The sequence below is a fragment of the Peromyscus eremicus genome, chromosome 9, assembly GCF_949786415.1.
Source record: "Peromyscus eremicus chromosome 9, PerEre_H2_v1, whole genome shotgun sequence".
In the NCBI taxonomy this organism is placed as follows: domain Eukaryota; kingdom Metazoa; phylum Chordata; class Mammalia; order Rodentia; family Cricetidae; genus Peromyscus; species Peromyscus eremicus.
In genome coordinates this window covers 45136437-45152789 of record NC_081425.1, presented here as the reverse complement: position 1 = coordinate 45152789, position 16353 = coordinate 45136437, and positions in this window count along the sequence as shown.

The following is a 16353-nucleotide window of genomic DNA, read 5'->3' as shown; positions in this document are numbered from 1 at the left end:
AATAAAGCTACTTGAGATGAGGAGTCATATTTGAGAAAACAATGATATTTTTTTATAATGATGCATGCACTTAGTTTCAATTTTATGATAGTTATGTGAAAGATATATTGTTCTTTTTAATCATTAAAATGATTTCAGATAATGGAGGCTTTCACAGTAATCAAGAAGAAATAGTAACTGGGTATGGTAGCTCAGGCCTGTGGTCCCAGCGCTAAGATAGGCTTGAGGCAGGGGAGGTACAGGAGGAGTTTCAGGCCATTCTGAGCTTCAGTGTGATACCTGATTTCAAATGAACAAACAGACTAAAGAACTGACTCTGCTGGATGAATTTTTTTTTCAACTCGACACAAGCTAAGATCATCTAGGAAGAGGAAAATTCAGTTGAGAAAACGCCTCCCTCAGATTGCCCTGTAGGCAAGCCTGTGCATCATTCTCTTGATTAATAATTGGTGTAGGAGAGTTGAGCCCACGGTGGGCAGTTCCACCCCTGGGTAGCTAGTCCTGGGTTCTATAAGAAAGCAGGCTAAGCAGGCCATGGAGAGCAAGCCAGTAAGCAGTGTTCCTCCATGGCTTTTGCTTCACTTCCTGTTTCCAGGTCTCCACCTTGAGTTTCTGCCCTAACTTCCCTGCATGATGTAAGATGAAATAAACTTTTTCCCAAGTTGCTTTTGGTTATGCTGTTTATTACAGCAATAGGAAGCAAGCTAGAACACCAACCAAGCTCAAATATCCCTAAAATTTGAAATACAAGAAAACTGGTATTTCAACACATTAATAAAGTGTTAAGTTAGAGAATTGTGTGATTTTTATTTCTATATAACACATATAGAACTACTGTTCTGTATTAGGCTATTCTCTGTTACTATAACAAAATGCCTGATCTGAGTACTTCTAAAGAAAGGAAATTCATTCAATATTCACAATATTGGTAGCTGAAAGTCCAAACAGCACAGCTCCTGCCCTGGCTGTGGATTCCTTACAGTATCCCCTCATGGTGGGTCGCATCATGGTGGGGACACATACAGAATGACAGATCTGTCAAATATCAGGTCAAGGAGCTGCTGAGGATTAGAGTCCTAGGAGAACTGTATTGATCTCTTCTGAGGGCATATCACTGAAGAGGCAAGGGCCTACCACTAGGCCTTGTCTCTTAAAGCCTGCACCACCTCAGCATCCCCACAGTGAGGACCATGCTCAACACATGAGCTCTTGGGGGACATATTCAAGTCCTAGCCAAACTGTGACAATGTCTTTCTCACGAAGACTTTTGTTTCAAACTCTTTGGGGTAAACTCATAGTTATTTCTTCTCTTTAGAAGTGCTCCAAGTTGGGGGGGGGACCTACATTGTTTTGTCAGTAGGGGTGGATCATACCCCTAGGTCAAGTGCCATTGTCTGACCTCTCTGACCTCTGCAGAAATGTCATCTACTCCAACTGGTCTCAAACACCATCTTCTGGCTGTGCTGTACCTGCAGTTGCTTACTGTAGTCATGGTCAAGGTAAATGTTCTGTTTTTGACCATGGCTCTTTTAGTCCCTTGACTAGTTGTGTGATTTTCCAAAACACTACCTATATGTCCAATCACAAAGCCTTTTCTTATGTATTCAATTCTGTCGTTGGATGTGCTTGCCAACTTTTAACTGACTGTTTTGTTATTCTGTCCACGTACTCTTCTCCTCTGATTTCTGCTATAAACCGAGGGTTCTGTAGTTCTCCTTGCTTTGCGTGACTCAGCAGATTTTCTCTCTCTTCAAAGCTACAATCTTCTACAGCTATGATTTATAGATATTTCTATTGTGGACTTGAAAAATCCCAGTATGAAACTCAAAACTAGTATGGGAGCTTTTGGTTCTCAGCAGCATGTGCCCTGAGCCTGCTAGGTGATACCACCTAAATTATCAGAACTAGGTAATAAATGCAAAGAAACAGTGGGAAGAAAAAACCTGCAACCACTACCTCACAAATTAACTTACAATATATACACTGCATGGGTGAATTAGAGCTAACCAATGTGAAGAGACTGGAATTTTCTTGAAAGCCCTATTTTAATAATAATGGAGGTTCCAGATTGCATGTTATTAAAGCCAGCCATGACAGTGTTAAGATGCTTTCATGGCCAATATAAATAACTTGTACATACTATCTTAAGACCAGATCTCTTCCATGCTATTGGCTAGTGGTACTATTTTCCAAAACACTGTGTATATGAAACAACAATAAGCAACAGCAATGTGCTGAGTGAACATATGCCTGATTTGGCAAATGGCATACATTATCTCTTTTAGTTCTCAGAATGAGGTTTAAGGTAGCTTTTATTATCTCTGATTTGTAGGTGGGCAAATGCAGGCTTAGACAAGACTTGCCCAAGATATCGTTGCACAACTCAGCAGGGGTAGAGTTGAAGATCAAAATCCCAGTGTATCTGCCTGACAGCACAAGGAAATGATTCTAAAAGTAAATTCAACTTAACTACAATAAGCAATAATATTTTTGTCTATATCATTGTGATAGACTATAGGCATAAAATGAATTTGACCAAAGAAAGAAAATTGATAGTTAAAACTGAGCAGCACTGAAAAGCACAAGTAACATTCCATGAGGGTCAGTACCTGAAAACCGTTTTGGTTAAGGAAAATGGAATTTGCTTTGTAGACATTGTCTTGATGTAGATGTAACCGTCTTATTAAATAAGAAACACAGAGCCAAATACAGAGTTAAAAAGCCCAAGAGGTCAGAGAAGTAGCTGAGAGCTGAGACTTAAAACTGCCTTCTTACCCTTCCTGGCACTGCTGTCCTTCCCCTCAGCAAAAGACCTACTTCCTGTGTATCTGTCTTTTTATTGACTTTCTGGTCTGCCTTCTCATTGGTTGTAAACCCAACCACATGACCTCCTCATCACTGCCTGCCTGTACAGACCTCCAGGTCTTCTATGGTTGGTATTGAGATTAAAGGCATGTGTTTCCATGCTGGCTGTATTCTTGAACACACAGAGATCTGTCTGTCATGTGATTTGGATTAAAGGCATGCACCACCACCGCCTGGCTTCTGCTATGGCTTGCTATTAGCTTTGACCCCCCAGGCAACTTTATTTATTAACATACAAATAAAATCACATTTCAGTACAAATAAAATATCACCATATTTTGAAACCTTTTAAAGTTCACACAGGAGATGCCACTGAGACCTTCATCACCTTAAGCCAACACAGGATTCACTGTCTGCCTATAAAAGTTGCAAAAGGCTCATGCTAGTACAGTTTGGGACTAGCAGACTGGTAGTCTGTGATTCAGGAGCGCGTGTAAATTTGATTAGCTACTTGCTCATTTTTCAGTTGCTCATTCAGTATTGTAAATATTTTATTTTTCATTAACCAAACTAATGATTAGCAAAGCTAATGATCAGAAACTAAATGTCACGTGCCTGCCACAAATAACCCATGTTATTTGAATATATAATGCATTTCTGGCAGCACCATTTTTGTCCTTTGCTGATAAATTGGGCAATGTCAAATAAAATCAGGTTTTCTATTTTGCATTAGCTACAGTATAACACTTTCTCTTTAGTGCTACTGAACTACAAGCAACACCAAGAAAAATAAAGGTTGGAACAAATACTCATAGAAGACTAGATCCATCTAATACATAGCTAAGAACAAGGTGCTGCACATTGCTTCTTATTTTCTGTAATGTTACCTTTAAGTGGTAGCTCTGATCTCTAGCTCGTTAAGAAAAGAAAAATAGCATATGGTTTGGTAATGACAGGGTTGCTGTTTTACATAATCCAGGAAAGACAGACATGAAGTAATGAGACTTCAACCTTTTAATTAATGAGATATTCAAAAGCAAACCGAGTTTGTGTGATAAATACCTTTTAAAAGGTTTCTTACTTGGACCCTCTGACATAAAAATCATGTCAAAGTTTGAATAGAACACTTAAATTACAGAAATTTGCCAGCATTGCTCATTCACAGAGCCCAAGGGAGTTTAGAGGCCGTGGTAACACACTGTCAATCTGAGATAAATGTCCAAGTCCATTTTCCAAAGTAAATAAAACGTATCCTCTACTTCATCTGCTATTATTTCTTTTTCTCTCAGAATTACTTTACATAGAATTGACATATACAGTCCCTGAAGAGGAGCTTCCCCAAGGTGTTTTCATTGTGGTTGCTCCTTGAATCTATAGTCCTTTGTATATTTTATACAGAAAACATAGCAGCCTACAACTGGTAAGGTCGCTTTGTCTTCTACGACCCAGATTTAAGTAGCTCATGCATTGATGTAGCCATATGTCATCACATCCACTGAACATATTTCCTCTTCATGTTATCATGGCACAGCCATTTTTCCTTTTTCTTTTTATTAAATTTATTTATTTTACATCCTGACTACAGTTTCCCCTCCTTTCCTCCCATTCCTTTCCCCCAATCGACTCCTCCTCTGTTTCTGTTGAGAAAGGGATGCCTCCCATGGGTTGCCAAGTCCAGCCCAACCTTCGGACAGTCCTTGGTATAGAGAGTGTGGACTGGGAAATAAGAGATATGAGAAATAATGATGTAGACGTAAAAGGAAAACACAGAGACACAGAATAGCTTTGGGAGGGCTCTGGGTCAATACCATAATTGCCTGAGTTTATTCTTCATGGGCTTTCTATACACCAGCAAGAGGAGAGGCAAAAGACCTCCCCATCTCAAGGACACCATGGTTCAAGATACAAAGTACAGACAAGTGTAAACACTTCCTTAATTCTCAAAACATCTAGTAGCCACACCTTACAGCAAAGCATCCTGTAATTAGGCCTTGAAGTATAAGACACCTGGTAACCAAGTCTTAGGCTAAAACATCCTATTATACAGCCTTATGGGGCAAAACAATCTTGGACTCTCCAGCCTTGAGTTAAGATGGAATAAGGCCACACTATGGAGTCTCTGTGGGACCCCACAATGGGTATCAACAAAGCATGGCATATCAAGTTGCAATAGGACTGCGCTCCTCCCCTTGTATTAAGGCTGGGCAAGACAACACAGTATACAGAATAGGTTCTCAAGAGCCAGCCAAAGCATTAGAGACAGTCTCTGCTCCCACGTTAGGAGTCTCACAAGTAGACCAAGCTATACAACTGTCACATATATGTAGAGTGCCTAGGGCATTCCCATGCAGGATCCCTGGTTGTCAGTTCAGTCTCTGTGAACTCTTATGAGCCCATGTTAGTTGATTCTGTGAATTTTCTTGTGGTGTCCTTGACCCCTCTGGCTTGTACAATCCTTCTTCCCTCTCTTCAGCAAGATACCTAGAGCTCAGCCCAGTGCTTGGATCTCTGCATCTGTTCCCATCAGTTACTGAATGAAGGCTCTCTGATGACATTTGGGGTAGTCATCAACCTATGAGTGTAGCAGAATATTGATAGGTATTATTACCATGACATTTTTCTTTCCTTGCTTCCTTCCTTGCTTCCTTCCTTGCTTCCTTCCTTCCTTCCTTCCCTCCCTCCGTCCCTCCCTCTCTTCCTCTCTCCCTCCCTCCCCCCCTCCCTCCTTCCCTCTCTCCCTCCTTTCCTTCCTTCTTTACTTGCTTTCTTGCTTTCTTTCCCTCCAATCCTGTTTGGTTCTATCCTAGGTCTCTGGGCCATCCAGGCTCTGGGATGTGACACTCCAGGCAGTGTCAGGGGTGGGCTCCCTCGTGGCATGGGTCTCAGGTTGGACCAGTCATTGGTTGGCCATTCTCACAATCTCTGTGCCATCCTTACCCCAGCACATCCAATAGACAGAACAGACTATAGGTAGAAGGTTATGTGGCTGGGTTGGTGTCTCAATCCCTCCACTGGAAGTCTTGCCTGGTCACAGATGTCCAGTTCAGGCTATGGATCCACTATTGCTAGGATTCTTAGCTGGGGTTATCCTTGTAGATTCTTGGGAGTTTCTCTTGTACCAGGTTTCTACTTGACCCTGAAATGCCTCCCCACTTTATAGTCATCTCTTTTAGTCCTCTCCTCTCCACCCACCCCCAACCTGATCCCTTATGTTCTCATCCCCACCTGCTCCCAGTCTACATATGAGATATCTTCTATTTCCCCTTTCCAGGGGGATCCATGTGTCCCACCTTGAGCCCTCCTTGTTACCTAGCCTCTCTGAGTCTGTGGATTGTAGCATGGTTATCCTTTACTTTACAGCTGATATCCACTTATAAGTGAGTATATACCATATTTGGCTTTCTGAGTCTAGGTTACCTCACTCAGGATGATTTTCTCTAGTTCCATCCATTTGCCTTTAAATTTCACAATGTTGTTTTTAACAGCTGAGTAATACTCCATTGTGTAAATGTACCACATTTTCTTTATCCATTTTCTTTATCTCAGACATTGAGGGACATCTAGGTTGTTTCCAGGTTCTGGCTATTATGAATAACACTGCGTTGAACATAGTTGAGCAAGTGTCCTTGTGGTATGATTGAGCATCCTTTGGGTATACACCCAAGATTGATATAGCTGGGTCTTAAGGTAGATTGGGTCCCAATTTTCTGAGAAACCACCATACTGATTTCCAAAGTGGCTGGTACAGCCATTCTTAAGGGTCTTTCTTAAGGGAAGTCTTCTCTGAGGATACTTCCATCCCTTATGTGTGTGTGTGTGTGTGTGTGTGTGTGTGTGTGTGTGTGTGTGTGTGTGTTTACTTTGCCAGACCATTAGATCACATTCATTTTAGTTATGGATTATACACTCCATCCTCAGAGTCATCCTTTTCCCAGCCTTTCATTAGATTATTTTTTCTAGTCTCAATATAATCTACCTATGCAGTCTCTTTATGATTAGTTTAATTCCTTCATGTCTCTTGGTTTATTTGTATCTAAAGCAGCACTTTCTTACTCAGACCTTTCCTGTTTCTGCCCCCAACAGCCATAATTTGCCCAGTTTCAGGTTAAGTTCTCATTTTGGTACTCTGAAGCGTAAGCAGGATTTAGATTGCAAACGCTGTCTTCATTTATAGCTGGCCCAGGCAAGGAAAGGTATCTTGACTTGAAATGCTTCACAGACAAAAACAGTCCAGTGATTCTCAATTGTGGATTACAACCCCCCACAGGGGTCGCATATCAGATATCCTGCATATCAGATATTTACATTATGATTCATAACAGTAGCAAAATTACAGTTATGAAATAGCAATGGAAATAATTTTATGGTTGTGGGTCAGCACAACACAAGGAATTGTATTGAAAGGCCGCAGAGTTAGAAAGGTTGAGAATCACTGGCTGACTTTGTCTAAAACACTGTAATAGGTTCGGAGCTCTTCCCAGATCTCAGCAGCTCTGCTGTAATCCCTCCTGAGCAGCCTTTTAGGAATCCAAGCGTGCTTTTGCCTCCTGTGCTCTTACTGAGACTTTCTTAGGGAGGGCTGTACCCTCAGAAGGACTTGGCTGTGGCTTTGCATCTGTCTTCTTTACTGGTCTTACTTTCCTCCCTGATTTCTCCTGGGAAGACCTCAGGAATGAATCAATTCCTTAAGCACCTTCACCTCAGGGTTGACTGTGGGGAATCCCAAACTAAGTTGCCTTGCAAAAATAATCCCACACTGAAATCTCTACTTTTCAAGCAATGAACTGTTCTCCTTCTGTGTCTTCCTCACCCCAGGTCAGCTTCACTCACAGCAGGAAAAGAAAAAAAGATGAAGAAACAAGAAAACACTAAGAACCCTGGAAATCTAATCACTGCCCCTCCATCATTTGTTGTGATTTTAATATGATTTATTTATTTTAAGTTAAAAGGCAAGCCAATGGGCATTAGCATTATTACATATAACTAGTACATCAGTAACAGTACACCATTAGCTTTCAAAGTAATAAATCACTATTTTGTATCATTAATCTTGTTGATATTATTGTTCTAAAGAAGTACCATGTTGATACAAACAATAAATTAAATAGATAAATTCTGACTCTGAAACTTTAAGATAAAAGGTTAGTATATTTTTCAGCTGTGGCAAGGTCACATGACTACAGATAGATTTATTAGAAAACTCATACAAGCAGACAAAAAGGTGGTATTCGGGGAAACTATGTTAACTGCTTTCATTCCATCTAGAAGACAAAGTAAAATGTGTACACTTAAGACACCATGTCCTCATGGTCGCATCCTGGTTTTCTCAAACCACTCACTTCCTGTGTTTTCTACCATTTAAAGTTAGCAGTCATCACTCGGAGTACTTCATTATTCCATCCATAGCTCAAGAGCACTAGAGTAACAATCCGGTGCCTACCAAAAACATGAACTCAGCAAGATGCAAGGAAATATGGATCTATAGGGCAGACCTTTGTAAAATACAAAAGCCAGGGTAACCAAAATCACAGTAGCAGACAATTCACAGTGCCTTTAAGAATATGTATTGCCAACAATACCAGAACACATTGCTGTTTTTACAGTGTCAAAACTTAAAGTTAGTAAGAATTTATCAAAAACAATTTTTAGAGTTGTAGGAATGATTTTTTTATCATTATATCATCAGTATCACCTTTCTCCTCCTAAACCACAAAACATTCAAAATATTAATATTGCTAGTTCTCAAAACCTATGGCATACATTTATATATATTAAATTATAATATATGCTATATATTATATATTAACTATATATTATATGTAATAGATAGTATATATTACATATATACTATGTTTAAATTATGTTTAAACTGTTTAATTTATGTCTAAATTATGTCATTAATATATATTACATACAATATGTTGTAATTTTAAACTATTAAAAACATCACTAACTTTGACAGTAGTAAAAATCTATGGCATATATATGTGTAGTTTAAGATTATGTATAATTATATATTATATAATATATATTATAATTTTAAACCATTAACTTCACTAACATTAGTTCTCAAAACGTATGACATATATATGTAGGTTAAAAATAGATAATATATAATTTATATATGTAATAACTTATATATAATTGTAAACTATTAACAATGTTACACAAAAGTGGGGAACAGATAGAGGAATACATCTTGAATATTAACATTTATTATTCATCTAAAATGGAAAGTTGACTATGGTGAAGGACTCCACACAGCTTTCTCATTACTCCCTCATGTTATGCCTTCTCTATGTTAAGAAACTGTAAAAATAGATAGGGTACATCAGACACACACACACACACACACACACACACACACACACACACACACCATACAGAGGGAGAGAGAGAGAGAGAGAGAGAGAGAGAGAGAGAGAGAGAGAGAGAGACAGTGAAATGTAAAACATCACATAACAGAAGCCAAGCCTTTTTTTTTTTAAACACAGAATAAGGAGTAATTAATTAATTACAACAAAGGAGAGGTGATTATAACAAGAGGTGACTTTTAAAGCTTGCTTCAAGGGAAGTGTTTGCTCTCATAGCTATTTCCACTCCTTAAAATCTGAATGTAGCTAAAGTTTTCCTGCCTGACCCACAGTCAGGACAAATCTCTCTCACCTGCCAGTCCCACAGCCCCTCAGACCCGACCAAGTAAACACAGAGACTTATATTGCTTTCAAACTGTATGGCCGTGGCAGGCTTCTTGCTAACTGTTCTTATAGCTTAAATTAATCCATTTCTATAAATCTATATCTTGCCAAGTAGCTCGTGGCTTACCAGCATCTTCACATGCTGTTTGTCATCGTGGCGGCTGGCAGTGTCTCTCTGACTCAGCCTTCCACTTCCCAGCTTTATTCTCCTCCTTGTCCCGCCTACACTTCCTGCCTAGCCAATGGCCAATCAGTGTTTTATTTATTGACAAATCAGCAACACATTTGCCGTCCAGAACATCCCACAGTATCTGAATGTTCCAGTTTCTTCTCCTCTGCTTCTAAACTAGCTGCAGATATCAGACATACAATAGGTACTTTGAGGTATGCTGGAAGAATGAATGAGCGTGATAACCAGTCAATCATTCAACTCATCTTGTTACCCAAATCTCCCAGCATTCCTTTCTGATCTCTCCTCACTCAAATCTCACTGTTGATACCAGAACAGTGTTTAAATAAAGATTTACATGCGATGCTTCTTCTATAAAGAAAGCAAAAAAAAAAAAAAACCCAGTATGGGCACAAAATCCATTTTATAAGCAAATAGTAAACACTTAAAAATCTGTCAGCAGCCTGCCTTTCCGTCCTCACTTTATCCTGCTCTGCCCAAGAAATAAACCCTATAATTCAGCCAAAACAAAATTCTAACTCTTGCATAAGCATATTTTCACATATTATTCTCTGCCTGAAATTACTCTCTCCTATACCCCAGGAGTCAACACCAACTCAGCCTTTAGGATCAAGTTCAATGACTACATCTCTATAAAGCTGAATTACCATTTAGCAAGGCTCAATTTTTCTACAATGTCACAGTTTAGAATTACTTAGAAATCTATATCATGATTTCCGGGATAGAAATGACTGGATTATAGCTTAGAGAATTGATGCAGCACTTCTTGTTTGGAGTGGGTTGAAATAATTTAAACCCTAAAATATTGAGCTTCATTAAAGATATTCCGGAGTTTGCAATGTAATGCTAAATAAAAGGCATCATTCAAGTCTGTGGCTCTATAGCTCAATACAGTACATTGACCTAACATAAATGAGTCACTGGGTTCCACCCCCAGAAAAACACACACACACACACACACACACACACATACACAAACAAACACACACACACATACCTACATCACACACACATACACACCACAATACGCACACATACACTACAACACACACACATACACATACACACACACATCACACACATACACACCACAACACACACACATACACGTACCACACCACACACACACATACACGTACCACACCACACACACACCACACATACATACACACACACCACACATACACACACATATACACGCATACACACATACACCACACATACACACACACATACACACACATATACACACATACACACACACACCACACCACACACACACACACACACACACACACACACCATAACACAAAGCTTTAAAGAAATGTGAAAACTAGCCTCATCTACTTCCAAATTCTACTTTTATATTTTTAGACCAAATCTTATGAACATCTGCCAGTATAAAATGTCTTCTAAGAATGCCTCTTAGGAAAATGGAATGACACCTTCAGGTAGCTAAGGCGTGCTTAGCAAACCACAGTTCTTTGTATTTCCTCATTATAGACACTTGGAAGCATGCTTTGAAGGGGATTTATGCAGAGAAAACTTAGACACAGTATTCCTTCCTTTCAAAGAGGAAATTGTAAGAAACTCTGTGAAAGTACTGCAAAATGAACAGGACTTTACGGGAGTAAAAATGAAGTTATTAAAAGTGCAAGTCATAGGATTTCTCTGACTATAATAGTATAAATTAATCATAAAGGAATGAATATTTTAGATGATTCCATAAAGTGTCACTGTGTTTTACTGTTTCCATATAATTAGCAATAATTTTGGAATTTAACTGTAATTCTAATACAGTTTTTCATATGACATGATTTATATTTTTTCTAATTACATCTGTAGAAAAATCATCTTTAGGAAATTAGCCTTCTGTGCCAATTGTATTTTTTTACACACTGAAGATAAATCTATTGCCTTTAAATGTTCTTAATTCCTTCCCCCCAAATAACAATATTCCATTAGCAATGATTTGAGGGGTCGGGGTACTTTTTCTGTGTTTAGGCACTAGCAGGAGCCTTGACCATACTCATTGAGCCTTGCAGACTAATTGTCTGTACAAAGGGATTTTGAGACTTTCATTATTAGGATGTTTCCCAGATATTTTAATTTTCAGATGCACTTTAGTATAATTATGGCTGCTATAATCAAGGATATTTGAGAAATAATATGCACAGCCAAATGGAAAAGCAGTGAATAAGTAATCCACCCTATACTGACTATATACTAACTATATATTATATACCATATACTATATGCTGACTATATACTAACATACACTGTATTATATATTAATATATACAAAAGTAAGTATTTTGTGCTATTAAGTATGTAATTGCTAATATATCTGAATCTGAATTTCAAATCTAGCACTGTTAATATGGCGGATACAAATAAAGTCCAAATATTAAATATGGAAATAAAAATTTATAAATATGCATATTTAAAAAGTATGAACTCTTTAGATTAGTGAAGAGGAAACATAGATTATAAAACATTCAGAATATATTAAGAGTAATATATTTTCTACTTATTTTTATTAAAAACATGACTTGAATTATATTTCAAAGAGCTGGGGTATTTTGGTCATTTGCAGGCTAGACCTTGTTTTCCTCCAGGTAAAATGGTCCCAAATTTTCTATCAAGATATGTGTAGTATAATTTCTAGTATTTCAGCCATACAAGCCATGCTTCTTTAAATATATTTGGCCTTGACATTATCCTATGAAAGATGCAGGATAAAAAGCACCTCGGGTGTTTATGCTAATCCTAGCATGTGGTTTACCAACAGGTGATTTTGGCATACATAGGGTTAACGTTTTGCCGCCCCATGGGATCATTGTTTGCTGTCATGTAAGAAGCTTTTCTCACTAGCTCACCTTGGACTTATGGGAGAACAAATAGGGTAAAATATTTGAGAATAAACTTTGCCTTAGGATAATGTCTATTGTGACTTGAAATTAAATATTCCAAATAGTAAAATACGGTTCAAGAGTATTCACAATAGCAAACGTGTTCTTTCTATAAAAAAAATCTCTAGATCTCTATCTATCTGTCTGTCTATCTATCTATCTGTCTGTCTGTGTGTGTGTGTGTGTGTGTGTGTGTGTGTGTGTGTATTAGTTATCACCATTGGCATCTTTGACACTTGTCCCTTTTCTATATACTTCAACCAGTGGAAATTTCAAAAGGGTAGAGACCTAGAAATGCCTGGCACATACATAGTAAGTTCATACTCATAATCTACCTATCTCTACTTCACTTCACCATGTTTTGACAGAATAATGCTCCTTGCAACAGTTCTAATCATGCCTCAAAACTATAGATCTAGAATATAGAAACAAAACAGGATTTGCTTCGTGGGGTTATTATAATATTAAATATGATAATGATTATAAAAATTTGTACTGTAACTTTAATGCTAATCACCAGTGTTGCCCGCCGTTAGTACACAATTTGTAACTGAAATCATGGAAGTGAGGAGAAATCAAATCGAGTTACATAACTAGGATGTGTCAGAAGTGGAATTAAAACCTGAGCTACAACCTATTTTTCTTCCCCAATTCCCGTCTTTCCATTTCCTTAGTAAAGAGTAATTTTTACTTGCTGCTGGTTTTAGAGATACCTACAGTAGAGCAGACTTGTGTGTGTTCAGGGAGCCCTCTCATGACTGGATTCAGTGGTGTTTAAACAAGGACTTTTGTGATCAAAACATTGTGTATGACCACCTCCCTAGAATCATTTGGTACATTTTAGAGCTGAAAAGTCAGATAAAGCCAAGCCTAGAAGGGGCCACTGCATGGGTAGCTAAGGTCTTGTGGCTGGTCGTGGGGCAGAAACATTGTGTGTGACTAAGGAGTGATTGTATTCCAGCAGCATCAGGGACGCGACAGCTAGGTCAGGAGTAGTCAAGACCAGGCAGGCTTCTGAGACACGACAAGAACTCAGGAAGCCCTCGCAGAGGGGAAGGGGTCGTGGTGGATAGTGGGGAACGTTAACTCCTCAGGACCTACATTTCCATAAAGGGAAGAGAATGTCCACACTTCCCCAGGAATGGAAACCATGAGAGGAATGCAGCCAGCTTATCTTGGATCTTTCTTTTTATCTCAAGTAGAAGAGTGATTTATTTCTGTGGATTTGTAAGGAGGCTTAGCTTAACCTGTGACTCTTCTATAAGGCAGCCTGCACACCGAGTGCATTTTGGGCTGCTATTGAAGGAGAAAATTCAATACAACAAGGCTTTTGACCAAATATCTAACATGTTCCCCAATCAACTTCATCAGTAACAGAGTTAACATTCTGATTTCTATTTGTTCATTTAAAAAAATGAGATAGCAAACAAGAGGCCAGAAATAAAACAATGACATATAGGGTAGCAAGAAGGATCAAGAAAAAGGACTTTCTAGAGTTTGGGAGATCTGAGCACAGCGGCATTATTTAAATAGTTATTCAGAGGAAAGCTATGGGAGTCCGTTTTTCCTTTGTACCACGTGAATTCCAGGAACCGAACTCAGGTCATCAGGCTGGGCAGCAAGCACCTTTTCCCACTGAGCCTCCCCCTGCTCCTCATTTGCCAATTTATTTTAAAGCCAAATTCGATATCTCTGATTCCAAGTGGAGTACAAATACCCAAGTTTACTGAACATCTAAGATATTGCAGACATACACACATATGTAGCCTGATTTGATTGATTACTCCAAGTGGTGTGGTTCTGAGTCATTTAGTCAGCAATTGCTCATTCAGTAAGTACATATCCCTGCAACATGATGTAATCTACAGTGCCGGTCCTTTCTCTCTTTATCTTACACCCTGGTGTGTTAGCGAGACTTGAAACAGTGTAGCAACACAGAATAGGGGAATATAATGAGGTCCCCAATGCGACCTGAATTTTTTGAAAAATTAACATAAGCTGTGGTTGAGGTGATAATATTTGGATGAAAAAGAAAATACAAGATTATTTCAGACCAGAGCTACTGTGTGCTAGAACAGCCATAGTACACCACATTGGGTGGGTGGGGGTCTACGATGGGGAAGGAGGAAGAGGGAATCTTGAATCGGAGATTTACCAAGATGAGAGTGAGGCCGGGGGACATGCATACCTCTGAGGAGCCACACGATGGCTTCAGCTGTGCTTCTAGCTCCTTTAGGTTGTTTCAGAGGGGAACTAGAGTATCCTTCTTTATACAGTAGCCTGTGAATATCACTACCTCCAATAATTCTGTCAGACTGCTCTCCAAACATGAAATCTTGAGAGGCTGCTGTACCCTGCACCATTAAGCTTACCCCCATCCACAAGGCAATCCTCAGCTGAGCAACTTACTGCTCCAAGTTAAAGAGGAACTTACTAACTTTGGAGCAAAAAAAAAAAAAAAGAGGCCTGTCATAGATCCAAACTTCTTTTTTAAATATTTTAAGACATACAAAATAAGTATTATGAGATAACATTGAAAAAATATGAAGTTTTCTCTTAATAGCAAATGGCAGCTAGTAGATTAATCTACCTCTAGAATGTGAAAAGAAATAGCCTGGGGAGTTTTGGTTTTGAAAATGATTGAACAAACCTTCTAGAATTCAGCCTCCAGCTCCCAGATCCCCAGCAGGTCATACATAATGACAGAGTAACCCTGGATCACAAAGCCGCTGACACTTGCTAGGTTGTAAAAGACCTCAGGAGTTCACTCAGGAGTCTACTCAGGGCCCAAATCTCCAGGTCTTCTCACAGACTGTCTGGATGGGTTAGCTTGGTTCTGGTTGCTTCATTCCTGGCCTCCTGCATGCCCCCTACTGTTCCAATCACTTTGACAGATTCACTGAGACAGTTAGCTAACATGTCTACAGAGAAGCCACATTCCACACACTACAAGCATTCAGAGTGAAGAGGCACATGATTCTTGAAGTCTGGGAAACTTAATATTGATTAGAGATGGCAGATGTAAAAAGAAACCAAGGGTCTCACTAATTATAAATATGGAATATTCTCTTCTGCCTCTCTTACTGCATCCATATGAAGTACAGGGGAAAGGAAACATACTAGTGTATAAAATACATTTATGGTTAAGTTATATTTCTTTATTGCAGTCAATAGCAAAACCCAACCAGAATAAGAAATAAAGAAGTATTAAGTTTTACCGAAGATCAAAGTAGAACTGGATAATATTTTGATATAAAATTCACACAGAGAAAGGAGGGAGGTATAGAGGTGTCTCTCCTTAGGAACAAAGGTCCTGGAGCAGGGAGGTGTCATAGGAACACAGAATAGCCATACATCGAGGGAGGCAGCAAAAGCCAGTGCAGGATGACTTCAGATGAAGGTTGTGACGAGGGAGGAGTGTGGGGGTGAGGCACCCCAGGACAGCATCTGTAATTCAGAGGAAGAGAGTACATGGAAAGAGACCACACTCTTCGCAGAATACAATCAATGAACTACTACTGCCTTATCTCTGTTCAGTGGCTGTGTCCTCCTACCACTTGGACACATTTCAGAGTGCTTTCCCTGCATTTCTGGTCATTGTCAATCACAGCTTCAGTATATCTTTATAGCACCCTAAATATAACTGATTTCCTATGTGGACTAGAGTCTCCCTTTCATTCAGCTGAGGTTTGACTCCATGCTTTGCTGGGGTATGAAGGGTGGGGAACTACAAAACTTTTCCCACTGC